This window comes from Adiantum capillus-veneris, chromosome 16, assembly GCF_014529385.1.
Source record: "Adiantum capillus-veneris isolate H3 chromosome 16, ASM1452938v2, whole genome shotgun sequence".
Classification (NCBI taxonomy): Eukaryota; Viridiplantae; Streptophyta; class Polypodiopsida; order Polypodiales; family Pteridaceae; genus Adiantum; species Adiantum capillus-veneris.
Genome location: NC_140946.1, coordinates 113222884 through 113231879, shown reverse-complemented (window position 1 = coordinate 113231879; position 8996 = coordinate 113222884).

Here is an 8996-nt window from a genome sequence, read left to right as displayed (position 1 = left end):
TTAAAGGGGTACTAAGGCCTGAGCTTGAGCGTGAGCTTGGGCTTGGGTCTGGGGGATATTCTCGATCCCGGTCCTAACTTTAATTTTTTTTTTGTTTTTTGTTTTTTTGGGATAAGGTCACCTCGGCCGCGCTATGCGTGCGAGCGCTCACACACACACCTAACCTACCTACTTACAACTAATACAGCTACTGTTACACACTAAAACACTACTATAGTAACTCATTAGCTAATAGATCTACTTACTGTACTTTACACATAACTAACATTATGGATCTACTACCTTAATTCTAGCACCTTATCACAGAGAAAATACCTTATGAACAGAAAAAACACAGTACCTTTCATATACCTTATTAACAAAACAATACACAACAGCAAAACAAACTCCTTCTCAACACACACGACTTCCTTCTCTACCTTTCTTATATTTCAAAATGCAACACAAAGTAGCATAGAGTGCTACTCGAGCTTAATGCAGGGCATTTCCCCGGCAATGGCGCCAAAAATGTGCGCGTCTGTCGCACGTGTCAATGCAACAGACTTGCAGATACACTGTGTGTGAGCCACAAATGGCTCCAATTACACAATTAAACTAATCTAGAACATTCAAGAGAGCAAGGGTGTCTCACTCACCGCCCTATGCTTGCCTTCATGGAGGATTCCTCGCCGCGAAGAAGAAGGAGCCGCCGCTGCGCCGCGATCAACCGTTTCACCGCCGCCGTGCCGTTGGCGCAATGCTCGATCACACACACTCTCTCTCTCTCATACACACACACACACACACACACACACACACACACACACATAAGGAGATGAAGAAGAAGAAGATGGAGATGGAGCAAGAGCACTCTTCAATTGCACAAATGAAAGAATGAATGATTTTTAGGTTTAGGTAACTTTTATATGAGCTCGCCCCATTCACACTTGGGCACCCATACTTAGCCAACTAACCCTTGAATGTTCCTGTTAGAGTGCACCTCTCATCGGCGATCACTCTTACCCTTTTCCTATTGGACCGACAAACCCATCCCATGACTACTAGAAGTGGACGCAAGTGGGTTAACATTCACCAAGTGAGAATGATCCACAAAATGAGTGTGTGTGTGGTGTATATTTCCCTAGCACCCCCCTTGTTTGCTTAGGGAGAGTTGTGGCTTTTCCACATGCTTCAAGCTCATTGGACCCCTCTCCCCCTAGCCAATCACATGCAACATGCAGTCAAGTACATGGGTAGTCTTTTGACAAGCGTCCTCCTTACCCCTTAGAGAGAGAGAGCTTGAAAATATCTAGATATTTGTTGGATGGAACTAGAAGTTCAATGGACCCCTCTTTAGCCCAACCAGTAGCATTCAAGCACACCATGTGGTTAAGCTTAGGGAGAGTCTGATATGTGTCCCATGTGCCCTTTGAGAAAAGGGGTGCCCTTTGGGTGAGTGGAAGGTTAGGTCAAAGATTCCCCTAACTTTGGGACTTTTATGCATAGGAAGCTTCTCAAGAACCTTCCTCATTAAGTTTGTAGGGTCTCTTTTTGACTCAAGCACCTTACCCCCATGCATGGGAAGATTCTCAAGCACCTTCCTCATTAAGTATGACAAGTACCTCAAGTACCTTAGTATTCAAGCATGACAAGCACCTTAGGTGGAGTTCCCACCTCAAGCTCAGCCCTAGCTTTCCTAAGGTCAAATGCAAGTTTAGGTTGGGTTCCCACCTCAAGCTCAACCCTAGCTAAGTTCAAAGACAAGTTTAGGTCGGGTTCCCACCTGAAGCTCAGTCCTAGCTCGCGTAAGGTCAAAGACAAGTTTAGGTCGGGTTCCCATCTCAAGCTCACCCCTAGCTTGCCTAAGGTGAAAGGACTTTTAACACTAACCATTGGAGGTCTTTAATAAAGCTAACCCTAAGGTCTTTTAAACTCCATTAGTTAACTTTGCTCTTTGACATACCATCTCTCATTTGGGCCCCTTTACCATTGGCCCCATGTTGAGATAGATCCGTAAGCACATGTTATATTCTAACCCCTATTCCTGTTTATTATCCCACATTAAGTGATCAATTTAATATGAGAAAATAATTTGGGTTGGTTAGATATTAGATTTAATGACATCACTAGTCCATTTGGTGCTTGAGAGCCTTAGCTGCCGCAAGCATGTCTGCACATTTGTAATGGAAATGGCCTATGAACTTTGAGAGTAGCGGAATTAGAAAATTAGCACTTTTGTGAGATTACTTTGTGAGCATAGCGGGTGAACTTAATTGATGGTAGCAAAATAAACATGGTACTTAGTTAACTTGGATTGAACAATACTTTTGCAAGAGAGAGAGTTTAGAGAACATGACAACAGTTGAGGACCGGATTCATACGGACTCGGTCCCCCCTACAATAGGCATTTGTATTATAGTTTCTCCCATAAAGAGAGACTTGGTACAATACAATCTTTGTGTTCCTTGTGACCTAGGTGATGCAATGAAGATGGAAAGCTTCATGCATCACAAACATAACATAAACCTTGTAGAAAGCATTAACTATTCCAATCCTCAGTCCCAAGGCCTCAAACACCTTCAAAGGTGGAGAGAGCTAGCGGGGAATGAGAGTAGGGAAGAGGAAGAAGAAACATTCCTTAGGATAAAGAAATAGTTCCTCACTTATCATCACTCTTCTTGCTAGCATACATAATAGCATAGTAATGAAGATGGAGAAGATGGCAAGCTTAAGCATTGAAGCATGGCTCTTGGTTGTGGATTTGCATTCCATATCCAAGAGTGTTAGTGTAGGCTCTCACTTCTCACAAGCTTGGAGAAGGAGGTGGAGTTCTTCTACTTTCACCAAGCGAGAAGGAATCCACAAAATGTGTCTGTGTGCGGTGTGTGTGTACCCCCTCAGCACAATCCTTGCTTGCTTGGGGCGATTTCTACCCTTTTTTCATGTCTCAAGCTCATTGGACCCCTCTCCCCCTAGCCAATCACATGCAGCATGCATTTCAAGTACATGGGTAGTCTTTGAACAAGTGTCCTCCTTACCCCTTAGAGAGAGAGAGAGAGAGAGAGAGAGCTTGAAAATATCTAGATATTTTCTGGATGGACTAGCGTGCCTAAGGTGAAAGGACTTTTAACGCTAACCATTGGAGGTCTTTAATGAAGCTAACCTTAAGGTCTTTAATGAAGCTAACCTTAAGGTCTTTTAAGCTCCATTAGTTAGTGTTAGTAGCGGCTAACGGTTACACCAATTATGCACCAAGCTGTGGATGTGCCATAGTGCACAATATTTACTTTTCATTGTATAGGGCTTGGGCTCATTTAGGAGTTCCAAAGTTGCATGAGTCTAGGCTAGAGAGCTCACTTTATCCCATAGTTGAAGGGTTTGAGGCCCAAAGCTATAAAAGAGCCCTATGCTTAATGAGAGGTCATTCTAGAGTGATCCTTTTGAGAACTCTCTCCCTAGAGTAGCTCTTGATGGCCTAGCCTTTGAGCTTAATGCCCATGCTTAGAAGGCTAGTGCTAATCACATGTAATTAGAGTAATCCTCTCTTAATTAATCTAGTCTTCATTATGTTGTAATCATGTTTCTCTACTTTCCTTCATTGTTTTGAAGTGCTCATCTTTTCTAATCTAACTCTTACTTATGCTAAGCTACTCCGATTAGTGGAGTCCTTATCTAACTCTCTCGATTAAGTGGAGTGGACGTACTCGTGATTGAGGGATTAGATTTGTCCTCTAATGGTGTGCTTGTGTGTGTGTAGGTTTAAGAAGCCTTGAGCTTCATTTGATTATGTGTGACTTGATTTGGACACCATGATTGGCATGGTTGGGGTGGCCGACTTGAATGCGATCTTGTGTGCTTAATTGTCAATGCATGTAATTAGAGTTGTGCTTGAGAGACTCCAAGATTAGTGTGTTTCACTTCGTTGCTTGATGTGTGTAGATGATTGCTTGTATTGATGCTTGATGTGCGATTAGCATTAGTTGATTTGGGATGATTTCTATTTTGCATTGGAGGATGCAGGCTCTTGAATCCTCTCAATCTTTGCATCCGATGACGCTCTCGCACATTCTTTGTGTGATGCCTTCAAGCCCTAGCCGGGTTATGCTCTCTCTCTCTCTCTCTCCAGATTGATAGATTTTGTGGGAGATTGCCTATGCTATGACGAGCCTCCAACATTGGCGCCGTTGCCGGGGAATGGATTGAAGGAGTACGAGCGGAAGTGTGACACGAGAGAGAGTGCGAGAAGAAGAGCACGACGATATGGTGAACTCGCTCTACTGTAATGTGTAGAGCATAGTGAGTTCTTATTAGGTTTTAACAAAAGAATATGTGAAAATACCTGGCGGCCCGCCCACTGATCTGGGCGACCACATTGGGCTTTATACCCCAACAACCTCCCACTTAAAGTCCAATGTGGTACTTTAAGTGTGAGAGAAGCTACTATACAAGCTAATATACAAGAGACGTAGAGAAGTGATGTACTACCCTACACCTAACTGCTTGCGAAAATGCGCAAAGCTCTCTGAGGGAAGTCCTTTTGTAAGTAGATCAACAAGATTTTTTGTGGTGTGAACTTTGACAAGCTGAAGTTGCTTATCCTCGAGCATTTCCCTGATGAAATGATACTTCACATCCACATGCTTTGTCTTTGAGTGATAAACTGGATTGCGAGCCAATTGTATAGCACTTTGACTATCAGAATATAACACAGGCATCTCTTCTTTGATTCCCAAATCTGTTACTAGTCGATTAAGCCAAATTGATTCTTTGCATGCCTCTGATGCTGCAACATATTCAGCTTCTATAGTAGACTGAGTAACACAATCTTGTAATCTAGAACGCCATGATAATGCTCCACCAGCTAATGTAAAGACATACCCTGACGTAGACCTTCGGTTGTCTAAGTCACTTGCATAATCTGAGTCTGTAAAACCCTTTACACTTAGCTCCTGACTCCCATAGCATATACGCATACTCTTTGTAGCTTTCAGGTATCTCAATATTCCTTTCAGTGCCTCCCAATGTTTCTTGCCTGGGTTTGAAATGTAACGACTTACTACTCCCACTGCAAATGCAATGTCTGGGCGAGTATCAATCATTGCATACATCAAACTACCCACTGCAAACACATATGGTATCTTATCCATTTCAGCCCGTTATTCCTCAGACACGGGACAATCTTGTTTGCTAAGTTTCACATATGGTGGCAATGGAACACTCAATGCCTTTCCCTTCTCCATATTGAAACGTTGCAAAACCTTGTCAATATACTCTGTTTGAGATAACCAAATCAACTTCTTTGATCTGTCTCTCTCAATGCGCATACCAAGTATATGACTTGCCTCACCCATGTCTTTCATATCAAACGATTTTGCTATCTTTGACTTCAAAGCTGAAATTTCTTCCAAGTGCTTGCCAGCAATCAACATGTCATCCACATACAAAATAAGGATCAGCCAAGTGCCATCCTTAGCCTTCTTTGTATATAGACAGTGATCGAACTCACTACGTTTGTAGCCTTGAGAAAGCATAAACTTGTGGAATTTATGGTACCATGCCCTCGGTGATTTTTTTAAGCCATAAAGACTCTTTAACAACTGGCATAGAAAATCTTCCTTGCCTTTCTCAACAAACCCTTCTGGCTGATGCATGTAAATTTCCACATCTAAATCACCATGCAAGAACGCTGTCTTGACATCCATTTGGTGCAACACGAAATCTAATATGGCAACCAATGCAAGAAAGCATTTCAATGTAGTCATCTTGACCACTGGAGAGAAGACTTCATCAAAGTCAATGCCTTGTTCTTGCTTAAAGCCCTTGGCAACAAGCCTTGCTTTGTACTTTGGCTGACTATCATGAGTGGTGATCTTATACCTGTAAACCCATTTACAAGGTAGAGCCTTTTTGCCCTGTGGTAATTTAGCTAGCTTCCATGTCTGATTTTTATGTAGAGCTGTCATCTCTGACTGCATGGCCAATTGCCAATTCGCGGAGTCCTTCATTTGCACTGCTTCCTTGTAACATGAAGGCTCATTGCAATCAGTCAACATGACATAGTTCATAGATGGAACAAACCGATCAGGAGGTCGCGTGATATGTCCAGATCTACGCAAAATAGGTGGCTCAGGCTCAGCCACAACCTGTGGTTCCAATCTATCCTGTCCTTGCTCCTCTTGAGCCCTGACATTTTGTCTTGCACGTGCAGATCCATCTTCTTGGAAGACAACTCTTCTAATCTCCTCAACCCTATCTGGTTTAGAATGATATTTGGCTTCATTAAAGTGAACATCATTGGCTATGGATAACCTTTCTGGATTCGGGATCCCAAAGTCTGTACCCCATCTCACCAGAATTACCATAGCCTAGAAAGATGCACTTTCTACTCTTTGGCTCAAGTTTGTTCCTAAATTCCTTTGGAACATGAGTATATGCCTCACAGCCAAAGACTCTAAGATGCTTGTATGAGGGCATTTTGCCTGACCATACCATCTCTGCCACTGAATCCTTCTGCAAAACCTTGCTAGGAGATCTATTTATAAGATGAACAGCTATTGATACAGCTTCAGCCCAAAACCCATTTGGCAGTTGTGCATAGGTCCACACAAATCACTATGAACAAGTGCCAACTGTGTATCGCTTCTACTGCTTCTATGCTTATGTGGCTGCTGTGTTTGCTTACCATACAGACAATGTTCACAGAATTCAAAATCATTAAATGACAAGCCAGGCAAATAACCAGAACGAGACAAGATTTCCATTCCCTTCTTGGACATATGTCCTAACCGGCTATGCCACAAAGAAACGTTCGGCTGCTCGGTTACATTGATTACATTTTTAGAGACATTTGATACATAAATCATGTAAAGTCCTCCAGACTTTACTACATGTGCTACTGTCATAGAACCCTTGGATATCTTCCACATGTTCTGCCCAAAAGTGGTGATGTAGCCAGCATCATCAAGTAAACCTGTGCTGATCAAGCTCTTTGTAATTGCGGGAACATGTCTCACATTCTTCAGCGTGAAAGAAGAGCCATTCTGAAACTTCAATTGAACATCTCCAACACCTAAGATCTCACATGTCTGCCCATTGCCTAACCGAACATGATCTTTAGTGGTCACATAAGAGGTAAACCACTCCTTGTTTGGAGACACATGAAGTGATGCCCCTGAGTCTATAATCCAGTCACTCAGTGCATTTCCATCAGATGCTGTAAGAAGAGCTGAGTCCATTGTATTCTTCAAGAAGTAGATGTCTCCTGACACTAGACTGTCATCCTCTGCAACAGTGTTTGTCACATTTATTTCTTGAATCTTCTCTGAGGACTTGTTCTTCTCACCATGGTCTTCAGCTTTATCTTTGCCTTTTTTTGCTTTCCATTCTCTGCAGTCTCTTTTCATGTGACCCTTCTTGCCACAATGGTAGCATTCTATGTCACTCTTGCCTTTAGCACTGCGGGACTTGCTACGAGACTGATCCCTCTTTCCACATTTGTACTTTTCTTTGGTCCTTCCTCTGACAACTAAGGTTGTTCCTTTGCCTTTGTCCATTGTCTTTTTGTTGGTTTCTTCAGTAAGCAGACTGCCTTCTACACCTGCTATGGTCAAACCATCTGGAGGTGCAGAATTACTCAAAGCTGTGCGAAAAGTGTCCCATCTTTCCGGCAATGTGATCAACAGGAACATAGCTCTAACAGGTTCATCAAACTTGACACCTTGAGCTGACAACTGACTGTAGATGGTGTTGAATTCATTCAGATGATTGGACATAGGTGTCCCTTCTTTCATCTTCAAGTCAACAAGCTTCTTAAGCCAGTATACCTGTGAAGCTGCAATCTGCTTCTCATAAATATCACTTAGCTTTGTCCATGCTTCATAAGCCGACATCTCGTCTGCTACATTGAAGTAAACGCTTTTTGCCAAAGTCAGCATAATGGTAGAAAGTGCCAATTCATCCATTTTGCTCCATTCATCTTCGTCCATATCTTCTGGTTTTATCCCCTTGAGCTTTATAGGTTTTATCTACTTCTTTTGTACCAACACGTGCCAAATCTGCTTCTCCACAATGGGAAATCGGTTCCATCCAGCTTCTTGATATTGTAAAGAGCAGTGTCCTGTGATCCAGCCATAACTATGCTTCACAGTAGTTTACTTTCCTGGGAAAAATTCGGCAGAGTTTCCCCTGTAAACTGACCTCTGAACCAATATCAACCTGTCAAATGAACTAAGAAAGCTTTAGATTCTGCAGAAATTTTGGCAGAGTCGCCTTTGTAAAATGGCTCTGGTGTACTAAAAAACAGACCAAAAACAGCTCAAAAAACCACTGTCTCTGTAACACTGTAAGCTGTGGGTAAACCTGTCCTGCACCTGTATTGTCTCTCACTATCCTGTCATTGTCCTGTAAGCATAGACTGCGACAATGCCTCAACGGCAGTAAAGCAAAGATGCAATCCCAACTGTCTAACTCACAGTCAATACATCCTAGCTGCCTATCTAAGGGTGCTCGAGGGATCGCTCCAAGACCTGTATCACCGAAAGGATCTCAACATTCGAGAATCCCCTAGCTCAATAAAACCTCACTTGACCCTCAACAAAGGCTTCAGTAAATCTGACAGTACATAGACTTCCCACAAAGTCATACATCCACAAATTTCCCACTATATGCTGTAACCGCTGCGGCGGTTGTTTGCTGCGTGACTCACAGCCAGCAAACCCTCAACAGACATACATCATCTCTGACAATACATCCCATGTGGAAGTACCTGCAATGTCAGGATGAAATCTGGAATATCAAGCAACAAACACAAGGTACCTGATGAACTAGTGGATGTCGCCTACAGTCTGTGTGTAGATGCGCCCGTGTCGTATGTGACACGCCTCCAAGAACTAGGATCCGTCCTTCGATGTGTAGACAGCCACAAATCAACACTCTGGGAGTGCCGATATCCTCAACACTTGCAGTCGTAGGCCGAGACCCCAAATTTGTAGAGTCGAATCTTCACCCGCCGAGACCAC